The sequence below is a fragment of the Microcaecilia unicolor genome, chromosome 3 (genome assembly GCF_901765095.1).
Source record: "Microcaecilia unicolor chromosome 3, aMicUni1.1, whole genome shotgun sequence".
Taxonomy (NCBI): domain Eukaryota; kingdom Metazoa; phylum Chordata; class Amphibia; order Gymnophiona; family Siphonopidae; genus Microcaecilia; species Microcaecilia unicolor.
Genome location: NC_044033.1, coordinates 40505292 through 40525277, shown reverse-complemented (window position 1 = coordinate 40525277; position 19986 = coordinate 40505292).

Genomic DNA, 19986 nt, shown 5'->3' with positions numbered 1-19986 from the left:
CCAGTCTTTGGAATAATCTCCCTTTAATTTATTTGTCAACAGGATTCCCTGGCCAAATGGAAGAGCTTGTTTTGTTTGAAGCTGCCTTCTCTTGACCTTTTCCTTTTTAGCTAGGAAGGGAATGGGTTGGTACTGTCAGCATTGCAGAATGGCCTGAATAACCTGAATGTCTCTATGTGGAATGTTTTCTACTTTTTGCTCATCTTTCCTATGGAATTCTCTTCAATATTTATTATGTAGATTTATTTTTTTTTTCATTATGTGAACTGCTCAGACAGTTCTGATGGGTGGTATAACAAGTAAATAACGAAACTTGAAGCCTTCTTTCTGATGTAACTTCCTGCTTCCACATAGGTGGGAAGCATCAGAGAGAAGGCTCCAGAGTTGGAGTGAGCAGGCTGTATGAATCGCTTCTGCTGACCACTAGAGGCAAGAAATATTTTAAAAGGTACAGAGAGACAAGGGGAGATGCCTGGTCACTGGCTAGACAGGGGACAGGAGGGAGGAGGGAGAGATGTTGGACTATTTTTATGGGTGCAGGGGAAAGAGAAGGTAAATGCTGGACTATTTGTGGTGGGGGAGAGGGAAGGTAAATGTTGGACCCTTTGTGAGGATAGGGGGGAAGAGAAGGTAAAATGCTGGAATATGTGAGGGGGTTCGGGTGCGGTAGGGGAAGAAGGCAAAATGCTGGATCATGTGTAGGTGTGGGGATGAGGGGGGAAGAAGGCAAAATGCTGGACCATATGTGTGTGTGTAGGGGGGGGGGAGAAGGTGAAATGCTGGTACCATGTGTGGGGGTGTGCCTTGACAATTTTAGTGCTGAGTAAGTATGCTATGAGACAAAAAAGGTTGAAAATCTCTGAGTTACCCAAAGGTGACAAATAGAGATAATGACAAGTTACAAGAATTAGGAGATCTCCTCCAGGAACTGGAAACACACACCTTCCCGGCCTGTACTACCTGGATACAGCTTGGGGCATGAATGAAATTATATCAAAGCTGCCGTATGACATAAGAGAAAAATGATTGGCAGTAGGCCCCAAATATAAAGAAAACAACCGAGAAAGGTTTCCTCCCTTCCTAGTGTTTGTGAACTTTATCCGAGATTTGGCAAAGAGGAGAAATGATCCCAGCTTCATGTTTGATGTGCTTGAAGAGGACAAGACAGGCTATTTCCTAAAAGAAAAGCCAGTCAAGAAGTACAGCAATACCATGGAACCTACAGCTGTACATATGACAGATGTGTTGCCCACAGCAACATCACTAACTGATTGTCCTCCTACTACAGAGAAAGTAGAGGATCCAGACAATGTCCTATACATAAGAAACCTCATCCTCTCAAAAAATGTGGAGGGTTTAGGGAGAAGCCCTTAAGAGAATGTAAAGATTTGTTGAAAAAGTACAGAATCTGTTGCAAATGTTGCTCTTCATTCAAGCACATGGCCAAAGATTGTAAAGTAGCCATCAAATGTATGGAGTGCAATAGTGGCCAGTATGTCAGCGCCTTAAATCCTGACAAGAGTAGGCCTGCTTCTACAGGAACTCCAGCCTCAGAGTCAAGCCATGGTGGGGAGAAGAGGGTAGAGCTGGGCTGAGGTTCTGGCTATCTCCTTGCCTCGGAGGTGGCTAGATATGGACTCTATGTGCAGAGAGCAGCCATTCTGTTCAAGCAATTGGAACTGTAAGTTGATTTTTTGGTTTGCTACGATTGCTACGTTAAGAAAGAGTTAGATTAATAATTGAGAGTATACTGGCAACATTTTTACTTAGGAATGTTTTTGCTTGCTGATGAAGCTTTTTCACCTCAACTAGCCTAGAACAGCACATCTATATCTATTTATATATTGTGATATCGCCACAACCTTGGAGCACTTCTCACTGGCAATTGGGCACTGTTTTTTCCAAGACTCCTTACTTCACCTCTTTTCAAGAGTCTTAGCCAAGACCCCAGAGACTTAGACATTATGTCCAGATCACATGCACACATTTATGTACAAAGAGATTTCTACCAAATTTTGCCCTCTCTTTAGCCAATTTTAGTTTCAAAGCCTTTTAAGGAGTATAACAAAAGGACCTCCCCTCTTTATACAGTTTGGGTTTCTTCCATTAATCCTTAAACACTATCTCAAAAGTTTATAAGAACATAAGAATAGCCCAGCTAACCCAGAATCCTGTTTCCAACAGTGGCCAATCGAGGTCACACGTACCTGGCAGAAACCCAATTAGTAGCAACATTCTATGCAAGTAGTGGCTTCCCTCATGTCCAACTCAATAATAAACTAAGTTCCTTTCATCCTTTTGCAATTAGGCTTTCCTTGCCTTCCTGCTCCAGTAGCTTTTATTAACCAGGTATGACTGAGGTTCTGGCCTGCTTTAAACAATCCCCCCGACCATGTTTCCCAGCTAGTCTTCTCTGTTTTAGACTTTCTTTAATTCTCTTGTCCTAGTAGCTTTTACTTTACCAGCCATACTAAGGTACTGATCTGCCCTAAACCATATTCCAGACCAGCCTTGCTAATTGGCCTTCAGTAACTTTACTTGGTTCTTAGTACCACCTGTGCCAAACTTGGCTCCTCGTTTGTCCTAAGCACATTTCAGACCAGAGATCCCCATTAACCTCTTCCACCTGTAACCATGGCTCCTCCTGCACTCAACCGAGTATATGCTGTAGACCCACTACTCTGTAGCTCACCTTGGTCCAGCTTCCAATTACCTTTGGTCCTAACACCTCTCCAAGCTTCCCTTCTCTACTACATGAATCTGTACACCTTGCAATATGTGAGGTTCTGTCTTGCCCTTAGGCTGCTCTGATCCCTCTCCTATTGCTAGCAGGAGTGTGGAAGTCCTAGCTTCTTGAGGACCCCCCTTTTCAGTTCTCGTTCTCTCCTTACCTTAAGAGAATGTTTCTTTCAAACTTCTTTCTGACAGTCACATAGCATCTAATTACTGCGGCAAGTCAGAGCTTTACTACTTAATGTAGGTGCTAGCTAAGCTTCCCCCATGGCTTAAATGTTGTCTTGCACTTCAGCCACTTTGGCACTTGTGGAGAGACTTGCTTTCGGTGTGGGATCAAGATCCCCACAGTATGGTTTTTTTTATCCTTGATAGGGAATGTGGATTTTCAGCCTGGTCAAGTCATGTAGTTTTTTAGCGCTGGCGGCTGTAAAGTCTGGAAGTCAAACATTTGTTACATGAAGACGACTCATAATGGTCTTTTGCTGATTTGAAACATAGATTTTGTTTCCTGCAAGCAAATTATTTTTGCCTGTTTGCAATTTACTAGTTATTTTCAGGCTCAGCCAGCTGGACGTATGCTCCTTTCTTTTGGTGCGCATTTGCGAGAATTTTTCAAAGGTGATGCATTGGGTCAAGTTTCCATCTCTTGGTTTTATAAACTGTTACGCAAGCAGCAATGTGCTCCCACTTACATAGCTGTACAGGATGCTTGACATAGGGAGATATGTTGCCTGTTGAGGTGCATGTTTTGGGTGCTTTGTTTACACAAATTCCAGAATTGGTTCATCATGCCGAATTGCAGGAATGTCAATAAAAAGTGCTGCATCGCGCTTACCTTTCTCAATATCGTGGCTTTTGCATGGGTTGTGTGGACACCCCTTGTTGTATAAAATGTAGGGAGCAGGATAATACATGCTTTCAAGGTCTCTGGGCCTATAGGAAGGTCAAGGCCTTCTGGATAGCCCTTCATACCTATCTGCAACATCTTTTGCGATTCTCTTTAGTTTTATCACTGGAGGACATTTTCTTTCTTAAAACCTCTTTTTTCAGGTCTTGGACCAGAAGTGAATTAACACTTTTAGGAAACACATACATTTTAGGTAAGAAATGCATATTAAATTATTGGCTGCAGGACTCTCCTCTAATGATTTGGTGTTGGAGGAATAAATTCTATGCCTTGATGATTTGAGAGTCCTATGGGGCTGATACTCATCTAAAGCACATTTCTGCTTATTTGGGACCCTTACTTAGCTTCAATTTTGTCCACTGCTCGTAGCTAGGTTCTCAATAGATTTCGAGATAGGACTAGGTTACCTGCATAGCCATGATGAATAGGGGGAGGGGATTCTGGGCTAGGTTAGGTTGGGAGTGTATGGGGAGGGGCAGGTAGACTAGCCTAATGTGGGTTGAGGTCATAAGATTCCAGACCTCAAGCTGTTGTGTTATTCTTTATAGTTAGATGCTTTGGGGCCTTTGGGGGAGGGGTGGGTGTGTTATGTGGGGTTACTGTTCACATGTGTTTTGTGCTTTGTTTTGTGCATATTATTTTCTTCTTTTCTTTTTCAATAACACAATTTTTTAAATAATAATACAGGTGCTAGCTACAGGATCAATGAGCTTTGCTGTCCTCACAACCTATTGCTTTATGGAACTTGTTGTTCCCCCGTCTTAAAGAGAAACTCATCTTTTTTCTAGCATCAGTTGCAATAAAATGGGTTCTGACAATGGCTTGTCACAATATGTCTAAGTATATCTAGTTAAAAATCTCAATAGATAGATAGGGATATATATTCCCATTTCCATTCAATCTCTCAGAAAGCTTTCCTTTTATCTTGATTCTCTTCCTGAGAGATGCAGCTCTCAATCTTCCAACTTCCAATACCCCTGAGACCTTTCTGTCTCTCTCCTAACCTCCATTTCTGTTTCTGGGCCTGGTTTTCTACACTACTCACATCACCATTCAATCAATCAACATCCAAACTCCCCTGCAGGTGCTCTCAGAGTATGAAAACGTAGAGTTCTGTTCTGCTCACATATTTTAGTGTCTCCTTCACACTGGACATTTGATTGGTATGCTTTACCTGTTTAATCTGGTATATACAACAAAATCTTTGAAACCTAAAAATAAAACACACAGTTCAACACCATAGAAATATATGAGGGGGAAAAGGAGCCAAGAGGGTAATTTAAAAGCTGTCTACTTTGAGGAAAGATGAACATATACTCAACGCATGGGAACAAATACATAGAAAATACAATTATGCAATAAGACAAACCAAAAGGTATTACTACAAAACTAAAATAGGACTGGATTACAAAGACACGAAGAAACTATTTCAACTCGTAAAGAAGCTATTAGACACCAATCCAATCACCAAAACCAACTCAGACATCCCACCCGCAGACAAACTTGCTAATTACTTTAATGAAAAAATAACAAAATTACGTCGTTCACTTCCTCAGCACAACACCGACATTGAAAACGTCATTAATGATCTGGACCAAACCTCTGATGGATGCCCAGCTGACCGAACCTGGATAACATTTATCCCCCGCACCACTGAATCAGTTACACAAGCAAGCCACAGGTTCGCCAACACCCACTGTAAACTGGATACCTGCCCAGTACACCTCCACTGGACCACCAGGGATTGGAGTAGGCCAAGGGGGGCAGTCTCAGGAGGGTCTGTTCTGGGGAGGGGGTCTCGGGGCGGTTTGGGGGATCTGAATTGTCATAGGGAGGGGAAAAATGTCAGATGCATTTATGCGGGTCCCGGCCAATATTTAGCCAGAACCTATATAAGCATCTTGTCTTGTGTTCTACAGTCAGCTTTTCTGCCTCTTCTATGGGATAAGCAGCCAAAATGTTTGTTTTCTAATTTTTTCCCTTATCATTTGTGGGAATTTTCATTTTGTTCAGGTTTTTCTGCCATTTGTATTGTCTTGTCAGTTTCTGATAATAATGGTTGCTATGTAGGAAGAGTGTGAACTAATTCAGAAAGAGGGCACACTGTTTTCCCAATAGACCATGCATCCATGCACAAACCATGTGCAGTAGTTTGCTCATAAGCAATGTGCGTAACTTAATTGGTTTATCAAACTAATTAGCGCTGATAACAGCACTTAACAATCCATAACTACTACTTATCATTTCTATAGCGCTACTAGACGTACGCAGTGCTGACGAGAAGTAATTGGAAATAATTAGAATTTACACACACAACTCGCTAAGTATATTCTGTAATACAGTGCACCTAACTTCTAATGTGCGCAGATAAAAAGGGGCATGGTTATGGGCAGAGAAATAGGCACTTCGTGGGTGTTTCAAAATGGACTCACCAAGATTTATGCCATGTTTTCGTTGATATAAATGGATGCATGTAGTTTTAGGCACTGAGGTATCAATTAAGCATATTGAAAATACCACACCTAAATCTAGGTGCCGCTTATAGAATATGCTTAGGCAGAAATGTTTTCCGCGCTGATTTTTAGGCGCAATATATAGAATCCTCCCTCTGTGCCTAATTTAGGCATTGGGATTTATGCCAAGTAAAACATGGCATAAATGGCCATGTCTACATTTGGTCTCGTGGAAAGGTGTTCGGCGTTATTCTATATGTTGCGTGGAAAATTAAGTCTCATCTATATAATTTAGGCATACTTTACAAAATACGCCTAGGCATATTTTTTTCTGTGCAGAATTTTCAGGCACCATATATAGAATCTAGTCCAGTGTTTTCAGAGTGCGCACTATTATGGGCAAATAATTTTCATTTGGGGGTCCTTTTACTAAGCCACATAAGCACTTACACGCCCAACACACGTCAATTCTGAGATACTGCCTGGCTACCGCGTGACCCTGGTGGTAATTTCATTTTTGACACGCATCCGATAGGTGCATCAGAAAATATTTTTATTTTCTAGCGCGTGGGTGGTAATCTGCATTTTGACGCGCATTGACCGTTACCTCCCGGTTAATGTGTGAGACTTTACCACTGTCAATGGTTGGCCGTAATGTCTCAGACCCAAAATGAACGTGTACCAATTTTCATTTTGCAGCACATACATTTTTGGACCCCCCCCCCCCCCCCCAAAATGACATTTTTTTACAGATGCGCTAAAAAATGATCCTGCGCGCAGCCAAAGCCTGTGCCTACAATACCACAGGCCATTTCTCAACGCACCTTAGTAAAATGACCCCTTAGTAAGGCTGTGTGACAACATAGTACTGGCTCCTACATGGTTAAGTCCCACTGCAGCAGCATTACCTGAATAATGCCACTAATATTTATTCAGATTTCCCTGACAGTATCCAGGTAGTGGAGGGGTAGTTCAGTGGTGGAGCTTGGTTACAGCCAGGAATTACTCAGTTAGGGCTAGATTCTATATATGGGACTAGATTCTATATATGGCGCCTGAAAAATCAGCATCAAAAAAATTCTGCATAGGTGTATTCCATAAACCGGACCTAGATTTAGGTGCGGTTTATAGAATGCACCTTGTGGCCTTGCCCACGACTAACTCTAGACGCGTCCATTTGCACCAAGTAAAACTTGGTGTAAATACCGACACCTAAATTAGGCACAGAACAGGTGTATTGTATAATCCTGCATGTACATTTTTGAAATGCCCGTGACCCACTCATTCCATACCCATGGCTACGTCCCCTTTTTGTTAGCGCACATTAGAATTTACGTGCACCACTTTATAGAATATGCTTAGCAAGTTGTGCGTGTAAATTCTAATTAATGCCAATTAGTGTTAATAATTGCTTGTTAAGTGGCAATTATTGCCACTGATTGGCTTGTTAAATTAGTGTGTGCAAATTCAGAATATGAGTGGATCTGCATGCGCAAGTTTGGTTGCGCTACATAGAATCCGGGGGATGGTGCCTAAAAAAGAAATGCTTAGCACCATTCTATAAACTTTGCCTAACATTAGGTGTGGTTTTTAGACTGTGCATAGAAGCCATCCCATGATTAAAATGTAGGTGCAGGCATTTACATCAACTAAAATCTAGAGTAAATACAAATGTTTTATTTAGTCATGGATCAGGCATATTCTGTAACAGTGCGCATAAGTTTTCAGAATGCCCATGGCCTGCCCATGCCCTTACCATTGGCACACCCCATTTTGAGATCCACATGGTCCGATTTACACACGTGGATGTAAATCCTAATTAGTGCCAATTAGTACCGATAATTGCTTACTAACATCCAATTATCGGCGTTGATTGGCTTGTTAAACAATTAAGTTCTGTGCCAGGGGCGTAGCCATACTTCAGCGGGAGGGGGGTCCAGAGCCCGAGGTGAGGGGGCACATTTTAGTCCCCCCCCGGCACCGCCGACCCCCCCCCCCTGCTGCCATTGCCAACATTCCCCCCCCCCGCCATTGCCGACACCCCCCGCCGCCACCAGCAGCACCACCAACAACTTTGATCCACCCCTGCCGACGAACCTTTCAACTCCCCCCCTGCCATCGCCTACCTTTGCTGGCGGGGGACCCCAACCCCCGCCAGCCAAGGTCCTCTTCTTTCTTCGTTCTGTTTCTGAGTCTGACATCCTGCACGTTGTACGTGCAGGACGTCAGACTCAGAAACAAAACGAAGGGAAGAAGACTTTGGCTGGTGGGGTTGGGGTTCCCCGCCAGCAAAGGTAGCAGACAGCGACAGCAGGTTGATGGCGGGAGGGGGGGTTGAGAGGGTCGTCAGCAGGGGGGTCCAGGGCCAAATCTACGGGGGCCCAGGCCCCCGTGGCCCCATAGTAGCTACACCCCTGCTGTGCACAAATTGGCTGCACGTGCTGACTTGCACATAGACCTTTAGTCAGCGTTTTTAGTTTCAGGGTATTAGTGGAGATATTCAGTTTCCTAACTGGGTAACAGTCTGGTCAAAGTTAGGCCAGAGAAAAGGCTATCCTAACTTTATCCAATTACCAATCCAGTTGTCGGTCTGAATATGGCTGGTGCCTGGATAAGTAGCAATCACCTACCTACACCCTAATTTTCAGCACCAGGCTGTGTCCATACTAGCACCCGGATATCCAGGTGTAAAAAGCCCCCAGAGGCCAGTGTTTAAAATGCACTGACAGTCAATGGCTGCATATTTTTTACAACTGAATATCAATGTAGCTATTTTTTTCTCTGTACATCTGTTGAGTTTTACTTATTGATTTTATATTATGTGGGATGAGTTCTTTCTATTTGACCCTCTATATAGCATAGTCATAACTGACATGTTTTTGAATCATTGTTTTCAAATGAGTTTTTAATTTAATTTATTCAAAAGTGTTTACTGCTTTGACTGTATTTACTAATTTATGTGTCATTTTACATGTTTGAATTTATAGACTTCTGAGGCAGGCCAGGTTGTCCAAAACATGACTCATATTGAGTCTCGGATGTTAATTAATAAAGCTGTGGATTACTGCTATATCGTCATTTTATATTTCTTTAAGTCATCGTCGCTGTATTTTGTGTGCTTATTGGAAGGTACATTTTAAACTTTTAAATGCCTAAGAATAGAAGCCCTATTTATAATGTCTAATTATCACACTCCCTGGGTATTTGTGTAACATCTTCAGCATTCTTTTAAACCGTCAAACATTTCAGCTGCTTTTACCTCTATGAGTCAGGACAAAAAGTTAAAATATAAACAAATACTTAACATGTAAGATTATGAAACATTCACAGACTGAATCTTCAGTGGAAAAACAATTATTGACTCACAAGCACTGTTTCCAGGGAAATTGACGATGGCAAAATCCATGAATCACTCTATAGGCAATGCCTACATTAATTCCCCTGGAGACAGTACTGCCAAAAGTAACAAATTTTGCATTGGAGATAGTGCTTATATTAATGTGGAACACAAAGTATTATCTTCTTAGTGAGTATGATGATTAGACTATGAGGCTTAATAAGGTGGTCTTCAGCTATTGAATATATACCAAAAGTTATGAGTTGTCTATCTGCGTGAGTGTACTTATATATTGTTAAGGGCTAGATTTACTAGAAGGTGCCACAATATTACCATGCACTAACACATTTATCACATGTCCCATTTTATTTACTTGCAACAGACATTAAGGACTTGATTCAGTAAATGGCACTCAAATTTTGGCACTGAGCTCTAACGATTAGTGCACGCTAAATTCTAAGATGCCATTAGGAACATAATGGGCGTCTTATCATTTAGGAGCCCTATAACTAAGGTGAGGTAGCCTTAACTTGGGTCTAACGTGCTGTAAAAGGGCACTACAGTGGGACGTACTGAGGCATCCCGCGGTAGTTTCCCGTTCAAAGCATGCTAATCCCAAGCTGGAAAAAAGTTTTGTTTTCCAGCATGGGAGGCATGCCCATGGACAGAGAGTAGACAAGCCTGTGCTAATCAGGTAGGGCAGGCACATTACCGCGTGCTACCTGATTAGCGCAGGAGTGGAGTGGGAGCCCTTACCACCTCCTAAATAGGTGGCGGTAAAGGCTCCCATGGTAATGGTCATGTGCTAATGGAGAAATTAGTGCATGGCCATTAGAAAAAAATTAAAACAGGCCATTTTACTGGCGTGCTAAAGATGGCTGCAGCACGTGGTAAAAGCCATGCACTAAAGGTAGCACAGGCCACCTTTTAGCATGCCTTAGTAAAAGGACCCCTAAGCATGCGCTAAATCTATTAGCACACCTTAGTAAATGTACCCCTTAGAACATTTGTATAGAAATTATGAAAGTGTGGAAATGGTAGAATACCTGGAGATGTGGGAGCTTTAAACCATTTAAAAGACAATTAAAATCATATTTTGTGAAATGGTTTTTAATCTGTCACATTGAGGTGTTTTGATTTGACCTGATATGATTGCAGGCTAATATTTTGATATACTGCACCTTGGATAATGTTTTTACTTTTACGTGAAAGCAAATTCTTGGGTGACTGGATATACTTTTACTATCTTGTTCCCTTTCTAATATGGATTTTTGTTGTTTTTATTTATTATAAACCACTTTGGTCTTTGGTATATTCACACATTTTAATAAACATAAACAGAAATACATTTTAAAAAGGCCATTGTATCTATGCAATTTTAATTCTATCAATATTATATTTTACTTTAAGTATGGCAGTGCGTTTTTCTTTTGCACTTTATTACTCAATTGTCAAAGTACAATTAAAGAAACGTATGTAATATTACAAGCAATAAGCAAAGGATACAATAGTTACTGTAGTCCACATCAAGGAGAGAGGGCATTTTTCTGTGTGTGACTGTATTATTTGCTCTCTAAGCTCCTACAGAATTTAGAAGTATGAAACATCTCTGTAAAACAGAGCTAAATACCTCCCAAGTCAACCTGAATGTCATCTTTTCAGCCTGAAGACACATACTGCAAGCTGAACATTGCCAGGCATTCTGCCATTTACACAGCTCAAACATTTGCAGATAAAGGCTTTAAAGTTCTGCTTTCTAAAGGACAAAGCAGTTATTTTTCTGGTGAAATGGTGCATTAAAGGAGTGTCAGTAAGGGTTAACACTTTCTCTACATAATATTTGCTAACAACCTATGGCTAAGATCGTTGACACTACTTGTCTGCCAAACCGGAATCTCATGTAAGGGTGGGGGGGGGGGGGGGAATAATCTTTTGGTTTTATTCAAAATGATGTAATCAATGTAGAAAGGGAGTTATGACAGAAAAAAATGAAATATCATGCAATTAAGAAGAAGAAGGTAAAATTTTCCATTAACAAATGACAAATGTTTACTTGATAAAAACTGGATAATAAAAGCTCAGAGGAAGTCTTAGGAAACACATTTTAGGGTAAATTTTATAAATGGTGACTAGAAAAATAGGTGCCAAACCCCCCCCCCCACCACCACCACCACCACTACCACTTAAGCGGTATTCTATAAGCCGTGCCTAAAATTCAGCGTGCTTTATAGAATTCACACTTAAGCAGAAAGTCAGGTGGAAATTTAGGCATGACCATTTACACCAATGAAAACATGGTGTAAATGGCTGTACCTACATTTACGCATGGAGCATGATTATTTTATAATTATGCATGTAGATGGGGGGGGCGATTCAAGATGGCGGCGTAACAGGTTGCACGGAAGGCAACTCTGAAACCCGATTTGGAAAAAGAATTTTCTTATGAAAGAATGCCTCATACCAAAAGAAAGGGGGTGATGCGGATAGTTCCCCCACCTACCTCGACTCCCTCGTCGATCCAAGCGGGTCTTTGCGCTGGCTTCCCATACAATTCGAGATACGGATCCCCTAGCGGGGCTCTCTGGGGAAGCGGAGGCCCCGCTGGGAGAGGAAATATCTCTTTCTCCACCATCAATTACGATTCCTCCGTGCCCGGCGTCAATGACGAATCCTGAAAAGGAGTGGCGCCCTACCGAAGGTGTAGTGGGTGAGACTCCCAGTGAGGGTCGGGAAGCATTAGAGAAGACGCCGAGAGCAGAGGCTGGCTCCTCAGAAAAATGGAAGGAGGTAAATCTAGCAATGATATGGACTATGTTGAATAAAATGGATGTGACTTTACAACAAACTTCAGGAGAAGTTAGTACTTTTGATACAAAATTTCAAGAATTGAATTCAAAGGTAGACCTGATAAAGGGGGAGATAGCTGAAAAAGTAACTGTTCCTCAGAAGAAAGTAGATTCCTTTCAAGAATTTAAGAGTAGCGTGATGAAAGATAATGTTGATATTCGAAGGAGAGTGGAACAAATCGAAAATTTTTAACAGAAGATTGAATTTACGTCTATTGAACTTTCCCAAACTCCCAGGGATTAACCCACATGATCTATTCAAAAGATATTTAAATGAAGTTTTGAAAATGCCTCTGCAAGCAATGCCGCCTGTTAATAAATTATATTATATTTCAACTTCTAAAGGAGAAATTGGGAAAAAACAAGATGTGCAACACGCTAACCTAGATCTTGAAAACATCTCAGCTATATTAGAGCAATCAGTGGATGAAACTACAGACAGGTCAACTTTGATTGTGTCCTTAATTTTTGAACAGGATTTGAAAAATATTATGAAATTAGACTTTAAAAATTTACAAACCTGTTTTGGAGGGATAAAAGTACAAATCTTCCCTGACATTACGAAATCGACCCAACAGAGAAGGAAAGCCTTTTTGGCATTGAAATCAAGAACTGTTGAGATAGGAGGGATGTTTTTCCTTGCCTATCCCTGTAAGTGTCTTATTAGACTGGGTCAGGTTAAATACACCTTTTACTTACCTGATAGTCTAAAATCATTTCTGGATTCAAGACAACTGTAGTAATTAAGCATTAATGGGAATATTTACGGCACCTTGTTTCTTTTAAGATTTTGTAATAATTCTTCCCTAACTCTAATCGCCCTCCCAAATTAACGAGGTCTAAGAAAGCATAACAGAATATGATGCAATGAAGAAAGATTATGTTTGAAAAGTATGTTATCATTTTTCTTTTTTAAGTTTACTTATGTATATGTTATTATTTCCTAATTAATTTAACTATGGCTGTATTTCAAAACAAGTGTATTCTTGTTGAATTTGAAAATCAATAAATATATTGAAACATAATTATGCAACACAAAGCCACACCCAATTCCACCACAAAACGCCCATGACCCTCACATGTCCTCACCCTCTATTTTGGAATACATGTAAATTTTAGGCATGGATCTTGCAGCTAATTTTACCTGCATTGGTCACAATTAAATCTTAGTGTCAATAACTACTTGTTGAAAAGCCAGTTATTGACTCTAATTGGCTTGTTATTCAATTAAATTGTGTGCACTAATTTTGGTGGCCTTTAAAGAATCAGGAGGTTTATGGAGAGAGTGGTGAATAATTAGACTAACCCACTAGCAGAAATGGTAAGAACCAAAACTGGTGATGTAATTCAAGCCTGAACCCAAATAAAACAGAGACTCTTTGGGTACCAAACACAAGTGGACATATACCCAACTTCAAAATACCTTTTGGGAAGTACGAACTCCCCCTAAAATCACAGATCAGGAATCTTGGGATACTGCTAGACTCATCACTCACTCTGATCCCACAAATTCAAACAACCTTCAAAAATTGTCTCTATCACTTATGGCAGCTATAAAATCTCTCTCCATATATTGAAAAGATGAGTCTGACCACAGTAGTCCATGCCATGATAACATCACGACTAGACTACTGTAATGCCCTGTACACTGGCCAAATGAAAAAGAGTTTGTATCAGCTCCAACTAATTCAGAATGCTGCAGTACTAATAGAAGGCAAATTATAATAAATAGATATGAAGGTAATCTCCTTCTAGTTCTATTAACAAATAGTGCATTCAAATGTGGAGGAGATATAGAGATAACAACATCGGCTCAGTTCTCTGACAGCAATAAATGCATACAATTAATTTAAGGAGATGTTGCCTCAAGAAGCCCCCGGCTTAATTATATTATAAGCCCATGGGGGCTGGACCGCTTCATCATTGGCAACACCCCCATGTTCTTAGAGCAGCCTGTCCCAAACATATGTACTAATATTCTTTTTTTCTTTTTATATAAATTTTTCTTTTTTAGCATATGATGGGCGAACGTAAAGTTAAACGTAACAGCTACTTAGCTTTTACAAGGTCCAATCTTCTTCAGTTAGATGCTGAACGTGACCAAGACCAACAATGGCCACCGTTTCGTCGCCTGCTTCAGGGTCAAATGGTCTGCGTCTAACTCAGCTGAAGGATCAACCATTTCCAACGGACCAGCTGAGTTAGACGCAGACCATTTGACCCTGAAGCAGGCGACGAAACGGTGGCCATTGTTGGTCTTGGTCACGTTCAGCATCTAACTGAAGACCATTTGACCATTTTTAAGATCTTATCTGCAAGATCTTTGGAATCTTTTATTCACTGCTTGAGATTCCTTTGATGTGTTATATTTATTTTCAACTTGACCAATAAGACTCCTGATGTAGGCCTCTTCGGCCGAAACACAACGTTGTGTCGAGTCATTTTTTATGTGTTTTTATATCATCATTTACTTGGAAATTATTAAACTTTGTTTTTTTAAACATAATTTGGTTCCATTCTTTGGACAGCCTGGCTCATGTTCCCACCTTTTTTATTTTGCATTTCACGCATCGTGGGATCTATTGAGTTCTCCACCTTTTGTGGATTCTCTTTAGACCATAATTTTGGACACATATTTTGCAGAGCAAAACAATATACTAGATTACCAACAAAAGGCTGTACTCTTTAGTTGCCTGCTGTTGCATACCTGTTACATCGACCATCTATGCCAGAACCATACCAAACTATTGTTGCATCCTGTGTGATTCATCCACTGGCGCTCCCCTCCCCTTGCCTACGTCAAAACCATTAATGAGAGGAGATGGTAGGCTGGGAGCAATTTTTTGAGTCTTTCCATATTTGTACCCTGTGTAGCCACACCGCTTATACAATCTAAATCAGGACAGACAGCCAGGACCAATAAGGATAAGGGTAGGACAGACAGAAGAACACATAGGGAAAGGGACTATTGAAGAGAGGAAGACAAGATAAAGGTTACGAGCAAGTGACAAGTTAGGAGTCAAAAGCAGCATCAAACAGGTAGGCCTTTAGCCCGGATTTGAAGGCGGCCAGGGATGGAGCTAGACATAACGGCTCAGGAAGCCTATTCCAGGCATAAGGTGTGGTGAGATAAAAGGATCGAGTCTGGAGTTAGCGATGGAGGAGAAAGGTGCAATTAGGAGAGATCTGCCTAGTGAACGGAGTTCCTGGGAAGGAGTGTAGGGAGAGATGAGGGTGGAGAGGTAGTGAGGGGCTGCAGAGTGAATGCACTTATAGGTCAATAAGAGGAGCTTGAATTTTATACGGAAATGGATAGGGAGCCAGTGAATTTGACTTCAGGAGAGGGCTGATATGGGTATAACAACTGAGCAAGTTATGGTCAGTGCAGTGCTTATAATTTATCCTTAGCTGCTTGTCTATCATTTCTGGAACAAGTCAGAAAATACACCACTAAAAACACATATCCACAAGAAAGCTAATATTCAAAGGATTTCTGCTCCTATCTATGTGGTCCTTTTACTAAGGCACACTAATGGATTTAGCATGCAAATTAGTGTATATTAAGTGCCATGCAGACCATAGGTATATAACGGGCTGCACGGCATTTAGCACATCTTAGTAAGAAGACCCTTATGAGAGTTTTAGGCTGCTAAATTGTCCTCTTTGAAAACTTACTAGAGCTTAGTGCTTAAATTTATACTCAAAATTTCATTAGCCTCATAAATTTAGGAGCCTAAAAAATGGTTGGCAACAAGGGCAGATGTAGGATGGATAAAAAATAAAGAGCTTAGCACTGAATTTAGCACCAGGCACCTAAATTAGGTTCATAAATCCAGGCAAATAAATATCAGGCCTAAATTTAGGAGTATAGCCCCAGATTCTATATAGCACGCCTAGAGATCTGCCCTGAAATCTAGGTGTATTCTAAAATGGCATGCACAACTTAATTGACTTAACAAGCTAATCAGGATTGATAACAGCATTTATCAAGCAATAATTGGCAATAATTAGTATTTATGCACACAACTCGCTAAACATATTCTGTAATGAACTGTGCCTAAATTCTAATGCACAAAGTTCAAAAGGGACATGGCTCTGGGTGGGGTAATGGATATATCATGGGCATTCCAAAATTTGTACGTGCAGTTATAGAATATGGCCCAGTGCACGTAAATTTACTTGCAGGGATTTAGGCCATGTTTTCATTGGCCTAAATGGACACGTGTAGTTTTAGGTGCTAGGATTTCTGCCTAAGCATATTCTATATACTGCACCTAAATCTAGGTGCTGCTTATAGAATTCACTTAGGCAGAAATCTTTACTGCATGGATTTTTTAGGCGGCATATATAGAATCAGGCCCATAATATTAGGTTCCAAAACTTATGCTAATACATTTTCCTGAATATAGGGGGCAAATTTAGGCACTTAGGTGTTTAAATTTAGGAAATCGGGGGCAATTCTATAACTAGGTGCTCATTGGTACACATCCGTTTATGCATGAAAATACAATGAAAAGTAGCACGCGCATAAGTGTCCTATGCGCTATTCTATAAGCATGCGTGTAAGTGCTTTAGCATGGAACTGCAGGGGGGTATACATGTGGGTGGGGCATAGGCAAGGCATGGGTGTGGCTCTATGTTACACATGTAACTTACAGAATTCTTGACACATGGGGAGGGGTACATGTTACCTCACCTACTACCTTTTTTCAGCAAATACCCCATATACTCTCACCCCTAAACTACCACATACCCTTATGCGCCTTCCCTTTTCTACTGCATACATCTATACATCTCCTCATCCACTACATATGCCAAACACTCATTCATCTACCACATACCACCCTTCATGTAATACATACCCCATATAGTACTCTTTAACTACCATGCACACCATGCATCTTCTGACCCACCATTCACCCCAGTCCCACCCACACACCACACACCTTTCTTTCCCAACACATAGCCCTGTATACCCACTCAGCCACTACATGCTCTAAATAGCAATTCATTTACTACTACTACTACTACTATTTATCATTTCTATCGTGCTACAAGGCATATGCAGCGCTTACACCATACATTAAAAAGACAGTCCCTGCTCAAAGAGCTTACAATCTAGATAAGACAGGTAAACAAACAGAACAATTTACTACATCATATTATTTTTTTGTTACATTTGTACCCCGCGCTTTCCCACTCATGGCAGGCTCAATGCGGCTTACATGGGGCAATGGAGGGTTAAGTGACTTGCCCAGAGTCACAAGGAGCTGCCTGTGCCTGAAGTGGGAATCAAACTCAGTTCCTCAGTTCCCTAGGACTAAAGTCCACCACCCTAACCGCTAGGCCACTCCTCCACTAGGCCACTCCTCATCAACCAGCTTATATACTCTAATCACTCACCCACCCTGGAATGTTTTTACGTTTGGGGAGCGTGCCAGGTGCCCTTGACCTGGATTGGCCACTGTCAGTGACAGGATGCTGGGCTAGATGGACCTTTGGTCTTTCCCAGTATGGCACTACTTATGTACTTATGTACCCTACCCCTTTCACACCATGCATCCTCATCCTCACCTCCAAACACAGCTCCATATCCCCTACCTACTATGTACGTTAACACCTTTCCATCTAGCAAACATCAACCCTACACCCACTAAATTTACACAGCCTCTTGTATCATCCCATCCACCATATGATTCATCCCCCCTCATCCTCATCCACCTACCACACAAACACACTCATCTACTGCACACTTTAACACCTGTTCATCTAGCACAAATCACTCCTGATCCACCACAGGCCTCATGTACCCCCTCACCCATCACATAACCAGTCCCCTGCTTACCATATATACTTTACCTACTTCATTCCTAAATAAATCTTCATTTGAAACATATCCTAATAGTACTGTTTATAAAGCAACAGCACTTTAAGGCTTTCAAAGTAAGAAAAAAAGTACTGTGGGTTGTTTTGGAAAGAAGACAGGAAGAAGAAATAGAGGTTTGATTGAAGACATTCATAAAGTTGCTATGACAGGGAAAGTGCTATTGCTAGGTAAATTCAAAATGCCAGGTGTTTATTGGGACGTAACAGCTGTGGTGTCTAGAAGTAGGAAGATCTTAAATTTGAAGAGAGAATTCTTCCAGCAAAAGGTAAATAACCCACATGGAAAGGAACAATGCTGGACCTGATGCTATGAATGGATAAAAGTGTTCTTGATGTCATAGTTGGTGATCATCCTGAGATCTGGTGAGTGATGGATGGTGTGTTTCATTATTGGAACACAGATGAAGTTGGTTTATTTTACAATCTTACTATCTATTTTAAGACAAAGAAAAATTAGTTTTGTTTAGTTTATTGGTATTTAATAACCACCCTTCAAAATACAAAGAGCAGTTTACAAATGATACTATCAGCATAAAACACAAGAAAAGGCACTACAACTAATAACATACAAGTTGAAAGGAGAAAAGGTAAGACAGGGAAGTATCCCAAGAGAAAATCTAAAAGAAAGGGAAGAACAGTGCACAAAATAGCTTTTTGTTGGGAAACTGAATAAAGATAACATGGAAAATAGGCCACTATAGATTTAACAAAAATAATTTAGGTGAAAAGGTAAGAATAAAAGAGCGAAAGGCAGTTCTATAATGTGTGCCTATGCTTATGCACCACTTATGTATGGAACACTGTAGGGGTGAAACAACCACAACAGCAAAGATTACAAAAAAAGAAGTCCAAATGATGGTCGTGTACAGGTGCAATACTTTATTATGTTGAGGGAGCGACTCAACACAAATTTGTGTTTCAACTAAAAAGCCTTCATCAGGAGTCTATAAACAAAATGGCATACATAAAAAAATAAATCAATAAAATATATAGGCAATATATAAACTATAAACATGAATATAAATAAGTAAATGATTGTTTTAAATATAAATACACAGAAGAATAACAATGATAATAATAAACATCCAAAAATAAGAAGAGCAAATCAGAAAATACATACTCAAATGTAGGTAAATGTAATGTATACCCAATCTCAAAACCTCAACTCATAATCAATGTCAACAAAAACATGGTTATACACATTCATTGAAGATACATTTGGGCTCACTTTCGAAAGAGAAGGATGCCCATCTTTCGACATAAATCAGAAGATGGACGTCCTTCTCACAGTGTCATCCAAATTGGTATAATCAAAAGCCAATTTTGGACATCCCCAACTGCTTTCCATCGCAGGGACTGCCAAAGTTCAAGGGGGCGTATGGGAGGCGTAGCGAAGGCGGGACTTGGGTGTGCCTAACATTAGAATGTCCTCGACCCATAATTGAAAGAAACAAGGACGTCCCTGATGAACATTTGGATGACTTTACCTGGTCGTGTTTTTCATATAACCAAGGCACAAAAAGGTGCCCAAAATGACCAGATGACCACCGGAGAGAATCAGGGATGACCTTCCCTTACTCCCTCAGTGGTCACTAACCCCCTCCCACCCTCAAAAAACATCTGTAAAAATATTGATTGCCAGCCTCTTTGCCAGCCTCAGATGTCATACTCAGGTCCATCACAGTAGTATGCAGGTCCCTGGAGCAGTTTTAGTGTGTGCAGTGCACTTCAGGAAGGTGGACCCAGGCCCACCTCCCTACCTGTTATGTTTGTGGCGGAAACAGCGAGCCCTCCAAAACCCACCACAAACCCACTGTACCC